Here is an 8,418-nt window from a genome sequence, read left to right on the forward strand (position 1 = left end):
GTTAAAGTGCACCGTGCCTGCTAAATAGAACATAACAAAGTATGACTGTGTCCATTCTTGTCTTTGCTGACGTGATCATCATAGAAACAGCCATAAATCACCACAAAGCAAGTTAGCAGTTAGCATTAGCAAAGCTAATAGCCCGTGATGAACTCTGTTCATATGCAACAGGCTGATTACTCACCACAGCGATCATCTTCCATATTATGATGCCAAACTGTACAATCAACATATGCATAAGGTGTTTAGATCAGTTCTAACCCGCTAACACTAACCCTGAGCTGATGCTTGAAAACCTTCAACACAAGCAAAGCAAAGAGATTCAGAAAGCAACTCGGCAGTCTGTGACATGACCACATTCAAAGCAAAATAGAAATGAGAGCACTGGTGCCTGGAAAACATTCATTCAATACTTTAGCATGCAATTTCTACACTTCTGCAACCCACCTCTGACTCACTTCCTCCTTTTATCCTAGTGTCATATCTGATGTCTCTGATGTTTGCTCTGGTTTGTGTCACTCACCCCACCACCATCTTTCCGTACATGTAGATAAGGCCAAATATAACTTAGTGCAGGTGAAAATAACAGTATTTTTTTGTGTTGCGGATCCTTACTGGTCTACTTCAACAGGATCTTTTTATCAGTTGGATTTGAACCACAATTTACCTTCAGCATCATGGTTATGGTTACTTGAACATGTTTACATAACCATCACCTTATTTTAATGCCCAGTCACACCAAAGAGTGACACACTGAGTGAACGCTGATAGATTATGTAATCCCGTAGGCTCACTATTTTTTTGGCACAGCTAATATGTCGAATTCTGGAGGATAAAGATCAGCATTTCTAGTCAGTCATCAGTATTACTTACATGTCACCGTTTGAGGCCTGTAATTTGCAAGGATAGACCGATCTTTGAAATAATTAAATAAGAGTATTTCAAGACTGCAAGCCTCAGGGCAGGGCTGAAATTTCCCTCCACAGCATCCAGGAATTGAGCCTCTGGATCCAGAATAGGATCTGATATTTCCTTGAGAACGTCGCTGTTTTCTCACGTAAATGTTTGTGAACATGTGATGCAAAATTTCCTTGATCCATATCAACTCCATTTGCACTGCCTTTATGTCCTAATCCTGCTGTGATTCCATCAGTTTGAGCTGGTGTCGCTGATTTGTTATTGGAGAACACTGTTTAGATATCAGACCAGTCACTTTTTATTATTGTTTTATACTTGGAGCTTTTGATCATATCACTTAATCTCAGCGTTCATTGAATTTGTTAGTGCTTGTGCATGTTTCCTTCTTTCAGAGCATTTATCATCTTTATAAGAGATTGCAAAGCTGCCAAACAAGCCGTGTAATGAGATTTTGTATAACCCAAAAGATGTATTTCCACTGCGCTATTGTATTTTCCCACTTTGCAAGTCCTACTTTGAGATTCTCAGGGAAAATGCTCTCCACCTTGAAGAGTACTAAATTAAAATTTTCTACCTCACAAAATAAGTTTGTTCATGAACACAAAAGATCTCTTTAAGCCCTAAATAGCTTGGCGAAAAAGCCATATTGTCCAAAGAAAGAACCCATTTATCACACGGCAGTTCACAGTGGTGTTGTTGTTGACACTTGCTTTACTTATTTGGCGCTGGTTTGTTCATCATCAGACTTGGAATTAGATCATCTGCGCCTTGAACCCGAGATGAAAGAAGCCACTGCACTTTTTGCACTAAACAGATTGTTAGTTCCCAGAGAACAAAATTGGGTGGGAATGGGATCCACTTCTTATGCGTTTGAGTTTCTGTGGATGTGTGCGTGCGCGTGCAGCCACATGCATCCTGACACGTGTGCGTATCTGCGTAAAGTTATTTGATCAGGCGACTGATTCTGCGTGTCATGCCGGGGATCAGATAGAGGCGACTGCTGGCCCACACAGCTGCATGTCCAGAGGCTGTTGACTGGCCACCTCTTATCAAGCCTCTCTACAATAGTGTATTGTTTGGCCAAGTGAGAACTTTACTCGCTCATTAAGGTCACTGGGTAAGAGGATGGGAACTCAGAAACGGAAACCCATGACACATTTGGGCCCCGCTTGGGGGAAGACACTGGTGATGAACTTTTGTGTGGGTATTGTGGTGAATGGATGCTTCACAGCAGATATGGAGCCCAGTGCTTTCATCTGGGGTGAGAACTCATATCTCCTTGTGATTGCTTGCTGTGGGAAGCAAAATTAGTCATGAAAATGCGGCCTTATTTAATATTATCACTCAGATTTAAAAGGACTGTCACCTTTCGTACATTTTCAGGGAAATGGTTCCCTCTTGTGGTTAGAGTTGCTGCTTCTCTTGTCATCGCTGCAGTATATGTTCACAGGATGAGCAGCTCACTCACACTTCCCTCTGATAGTCCCACTTGGCCCCGCTTACCGGAATCACTCAAACTTTTTTTTTTCTTTTATTGCCGTCCTCTGAGTTCATATTGTTGTTGCACTTTAATTTTGATCAGTAATTATGATCATAAAGTTTGTGGATCAGTCTGAGTTCCTTTGGATGACAGCACAGGAGACATCTGTGCGCCCGCAATGTAGAAGCCGTTGAGCTGCTCTCCCTGCGGTCGCTGCTAGTGGAAAACCCATAATGGCCTTTAATTGGGACTTTAATTGTGTGTGGTGCAGGAAAAGCATTGACTACAAAACTGGTGGTATTTGAGTGCATACATGCATCTTTTGTGTAAGTATATGTGTCGCTCACCAAATCCTCTTCCTCTGCTGGCCTGTGAATGGCTTTGGTTGGAAACAGGAATCACCTACATGATATTGGCATTGTTTTTCCTGCAGGGGAAGATGCTGAGCTGAGCTCAGAAGGGACAAACATACGCAGCTGCTTGTGCTCGTACAAAGGTGTTTTTAGTGTGGACAATTTTACAAAGATCTCCCATCTAAAAAGCTCCATTCATATTCACTCCATTCGTACTATGTAAATATGACTGTGAGAATTATGTGATGTCTAAAAACTTGCTTGGTGGCATATGACCCTCTGAAATCTCTCTCATAGAGTATGGTATAGCTGTTAAAAATTATTTGTCAGTATTCTGGCATCATTACAAACAGACACAACCTGCAGAAATCTATGAGAAAACAGCCTTTGAACCTGACCGCAGTAAACACCTTCTTGATAAGTATGTAAGTCCATTTTGTAAGTGTTGGTCGCTAGTACATGCTCATGCTAGAGTATTGTTTGGTCTGTTTATGCAACTGGCCAAACAATACTCAACAACACTGGTGACATAAAAATACTTTTTTATGATTATTCTTGCAGATGCATTCTTTTAAAAGCTAAAAACAGATCGGTTCAGCCTGCTGGTAGATAGTGGGCTTTGCAGTGTAGCTGCTTTCTAACAAGCCCAAGATCTCTGCCTCAATTCCAGGGAGAGACACAAATCCCTTTGCGGTCATCTCAGGAACCTGGTGTAAAAATCTGCCAAATTAAATATGCAAAGCAGAATCAGCAGCTAAAAGTGTTTTTAGCCTGCTGCTGTTATAGATAAGAACCTTCAGGGGCCTAAGATGTATCTGTGTAACATTCCTCTGTGTGTTTTCTGTGTCAAGTTTGAGTATGTTAGTCTGCGATTTCCTTTGTGTGTGTGTTTTTTGATAGCTATTTGTCTCCTGTGTCTTGTTAGACTACCCCTGTCTCATTGTCTTTGTCATGGTCCTGGGTCAAGCGACCCAGTATTTGAGTTCCATGTATCTTCTGTCTTCATTTGCACCTAGCTTAGTTCACCTAGTTAATTTCTAGATTGCAGTTTTGTTTTGTTCCTTAGTTGTTTATGTCATCTCCCCCTGTACTAAGTCTCCCCGGTTCATGTGTCATGTCTAATCTCCATGTTTCCTGTTTTACTTTGAAAGTCTGTATTCACTGTCAGTGTATTCAGTTTCACTTCTCCTGTCCTGTCGTTAGGTTCATGTGTGTCAGCTGTGCTCCCATGTGTGGCCACTTCCCCTGATCATCCCTCATGTGTATTTAGTCTCTGTGTTTCATACAGTCTGTGTCGCGTCGTCTGTGTTCTCACCCTCCATGTTTTCACGGTCAGTCTTTGCAGTGATCTTAGTCTCTGAGTTTTCTTAGTTTGTCACAGTATTAGTTTTCCCAGTTTAGTTATAGTCTAGTCACGCTATCCCTGCTTTGTTTGTACACCTTGTCTTCAGCCATAATAAAGGCTCGCTTTCTGTTAAGTTCACGCCCGTCTACTCACTTGTGTACGCACCTGGGTCCATTACACACACCACCGCATGGCCTGTCTCTGCAAACCGTGACAGTCTTGATTGTTTTCAACTGTGTCTTGCTACCCAGGTTTTTTTTCCTATTTCCCTGATTACCTTTTAGTGCATCTGCGTGTGTAAATAGCTGTCTTGCCTTTGTCCATTGTTGTAGCATCTGTTTATACTTCCGGTCTGTTTCCTAGCAGTACTCCTGGCTCTAGAGTTATTTTACGTTGTTTATGAACTTTATTATTTTTCTTCTCATTCACTGATGAAGGTGGATGAAATGGAGAAGTATTTAGGGAGTCTTTTTTTTTGTGTGTCTGTATGAAAGTCCTCAATCCTGCATTTGCTAACAACCTGTTTTCTGGTCTGGATCTTTTCAAAGGTAGCTGCATATTCAGAGACCGCCCTCATTAACTTCTGATGCATACCCAGTCATTTTGTTTTATAAGCAGGCCTGAAATCTGACAGATCTGTCAGATCACTGGTGGTGAATAAATTATTTTAGTTATTTTGTGTCAGTTATTTCAGTAACACGTATTGTGAAAATGCAGCTTTTCTCTGAGCTATTATCCAATAATAGAGACAAATATTAAAGTATTTAACATGTTTCAAAACATGCGTTTATAATTTAAATGTCATTTATACCAACCTTCTTCATATTTGTGTCTTCTCGTACATGTCGATTTATGCCCACAGCCACTCTCTACTACTGGGAACACGTTACTATGGCAACCGAAAATATGTCAAGTTTATATACAGTCTATGGCTATCCTCAAGCAAATACATTGCTGCTCTGCCCTGCTCATTTTCAGCTGTGTATCTTTGTTCTTGGCCTCTGCTTTGCATGTTTTGTAACTGAGAACCTACCAACCATTTTTTTCTGCTATTTCTTTTTTTCTTCCACTCTGGACAGGGAGCCAGCCTGTTGGGTGGCTAACACAAAGACAGACAGACGGCTAATTTAGAGAACCCAGAGAGAACATGTAAACTCCACACTGAAAGGACCAAACATGGGACCTTATTGCAGCGGCGCTACGTCGTATATCTAATAAGAATAATACATTTTATTTAAATAGCGCCTTTCAAAGCACCCAAGGACACTGTACAACAGATAAAAACTGGAAATATACACAATGATAAAAATAGAAGATAAAAGTTAAAACATACAGAAATTTAAGAATAGGCAATTTTAAACAGATGAGTTTTAAGGGTGGACTTAAAAAGAGAGAATGAACTAATATTTCTGAGGTCCGGGGGTAGGGAATTCCAAAGTCGAGGGGCAGAGCAGCTAAAGGCCCTCCCTCCCATTGTGATCAGACGAGCAGAGGGAACAGAGAGAGAAAGAGAAGATGAAGATCTGAGGCAGCGGGATGGGAGCTTCATCTGTAATATCTGACCTCCATTTATCTTTTGTGCCCTGGCACAAACGGGCTTCTGACCATTTTTGATTGGCTGCCCCTTGCAAACAGGTTTTAGTAGTTGGGAGGAACTTTTTATCAGCTTTTAATATGAGTATCCACTATTGTAACAGAATAAATGACAGAGCATAAGAAAAAACCCCATAACATTTTACTTTTTTACCCAGGCATGTTGTAGATGTTGTTCTAGTTTTATATAACATGTACACTGACACTTGATCCTATATTTTTAAGGTACTTGGAACTACTTCCTCTAAGCAGCTTTGGTTTCCCAAACTATGTTTCTCTCTCTTGGGTAGTTTTGCTGTAGTTCAGCTGCTTCTAGTTATTGTTTATTTTCAGATCTGCTTGTTTTAAGTAGTTTCCCCAACACTGATTGGAGACATGTCAAAGAAAAGGGTAGAGAGAAGGATGGCGGTGCATGTGTTGAACATACAGAGCAGCAGTAAAAGAACAAGAGCAGAAGTGTGGAAGGGGGAGGAGGACAGAGATGAAACAGGATGGGTTTTTGCCTGTCATGATTACACTGGCACCACTTGAATGAGATGGAAAACAAGACGCCATCTTGTGTTCCACTCATGTCTGCAGCAGCTTGGCTTCTGTTCCCTGTACATGCATACACACACACGCTGGCAGAGCACGGCAGGAGCTTGTGGTTCCAGTCCAGTGACAGCGGCCCGTAGTCAGGGTGGCGACGCTTCAGGAGCAGCTCCTCGTATTGGGGAACCATGTTTGTGTTGGCCCCGAATTAATAACTTTTCATTTAGTGCAGAAATGACAGGAATAGTAATTAAGGAAATGGAATGATTTTATTGGCCATGATGTTTATATTAAGTTCCAGATGTGAAGCAGCTGTCTGCTCAGCAAGACGCCCTGCCCCCCCACGTGCTATCTAGAGGAACTCTTATTAAAAGCACGATAACAGCACCAGTCAAATGGAGGAAAAACATATAGTATCTCATTCACAGTGGCTAAACTCACATCTCCTCTGATTAACGAGAAACTGTTATAAAGCACCGTGAGGCCAGCTCTGTATTTACAAAAGTGCAATTTATTTGCAGATATAATGTTACTCTATTTAAGACCTGATTTGCCTGACTGGAAAAGTTAATATTAAGGAGTGGCTGTTCAGCATTTTTGGGTGGCCTCCGCAGATGTGCGATTCATGTCGCACTACGGGATTGCACAACTGGATTTCAAATTAAAGGCACAGTAAAGGGACAGTTTGTTCCAGGATCAAATATACATATTTTTCCCTTTTTTATTGTTTAGGGTTGATATCAGATGTAGAGGTGTGTGCCTTCTCTGGAATACTTTGCATTTAAAGGACACTTTAAAATGTCAAGGAGTTATGTTTTGTCATATTAGGCAACTTGAAACATAGATTCTTGTGGCAGATGCTGGCAGAGGATTATTGAAGAAGGCTCCCTTTAACCAATAATCAGGTCCCATCTTATCTTAAAGACCTCGTACCGTATCACTCCAATAGAGCACTTTGCTTTCACTCTGCTGGCTTACTTGTGGTTCCTGTGGTATTTAAAAGCAGAAGCTTTCAGGCCCCTCTTCCCAATTTGGGAACTACAACAGAAAAACTACTGTGGGACTTTAAAAGTGCAGTAGTTAAGGGTGATTATTTATATGAACTTGACTAAATTCACCTCATATGGTTACCTTGAATGTTTCAGATTTTTTTTAGAAAGCTAAGGGTGAATGTAATATTTATGTGCTTATAAGGTTTTGTTGCCTTCATTTGCCCAGTAGCCTACGTATAATTAACGTCAGTCTGAAAGCGCCTTAAAGCTGAATTTCTTTCCAGTGGCCACCAGGGGGCGGCTTTTCTGATTTTATAGAAGTTTTATGTAGTGCAAGGGTCCCCAACTCCAGACCTCGAGGGCCAGTGTCCTGCAGATTTTAGATCTCACCCTGGGTCTACACACCTGAATCAAATGATGAGTTCATTACCAGGCCTCTGGAGAACTGCAAGACATGTTGAGGAGGTAAGTTAGCCATTTGAATCAGCTGTGTTGGATCACGGACACATCTAATAACTGCAGGACACCGGCCCTCGAAGCCTGGAGTTGGACACCCCCGATTTAGTGTTACATAGGGATGGGTATCGTTTCGGTTTTATCCGATACCGGTGCCAAATTGGTACTTTTGAAACGGTGCCGGTGCTCAAACGGTGCTCAAACCGGTGCTTAAAGTTTAGCCGTTTCCCTCTTTTTCTTTGGTCATTTTAGCCTTTTTGGCCAGGGTGAAGGGAGTATCTGCCATCAAACAAGAAGACAGCCACATGTATCTATGATGATGTTTGCTAGTTCACCTTACATGCATTAATGTAATAACGTGGTTAGCCTACTCAACGTAAATTACACATGAACAACATTAAGCTACTGACCCAGAGAAGAACGGCTGCTGCTGCCGTCATCATCCTCATCATTTCTGCTACACTGGCAGGGCTAGGGGCCAGGACTCTCCTCTTCGTGTTTTTGGGTATGTTGCTAACTCCGGGTCTGATAACAGGCAACCCACCCGCAGTAGATGCGCTCGGTGTGAGGTCTCGCAGCAAGCTATCAAATACAGCGCGTTTCTTGGCCAGGTGTTTCATCGGATTCGAGGTGTTACCTCCTTTGACAGTATCACAGTATCAGCTTAAAGCACTTGTTGAAGGCTGCTGAGTTTGCATATTTTGCTGTGAAGTACAGCCAGACTTTTGACCGCTTCGCCTTGGGCATTTT

This window comes from Rhamphochromis sp. 'chilingali' (genome assembly GCF_963969265.1).
Source record: "Rhamphochromis sp. 'chilingali' genome assembly, chromosome: 21".
In the NCBI taxonomy this organism is placed as follows: domain Eukaryota; kingdom Metazoa; phylum Chordata; class Actinopteri; order Cichliformes; family Cichlidae; genus Rhamphochromis; species Rhamphochromis sp. 'chilingali'.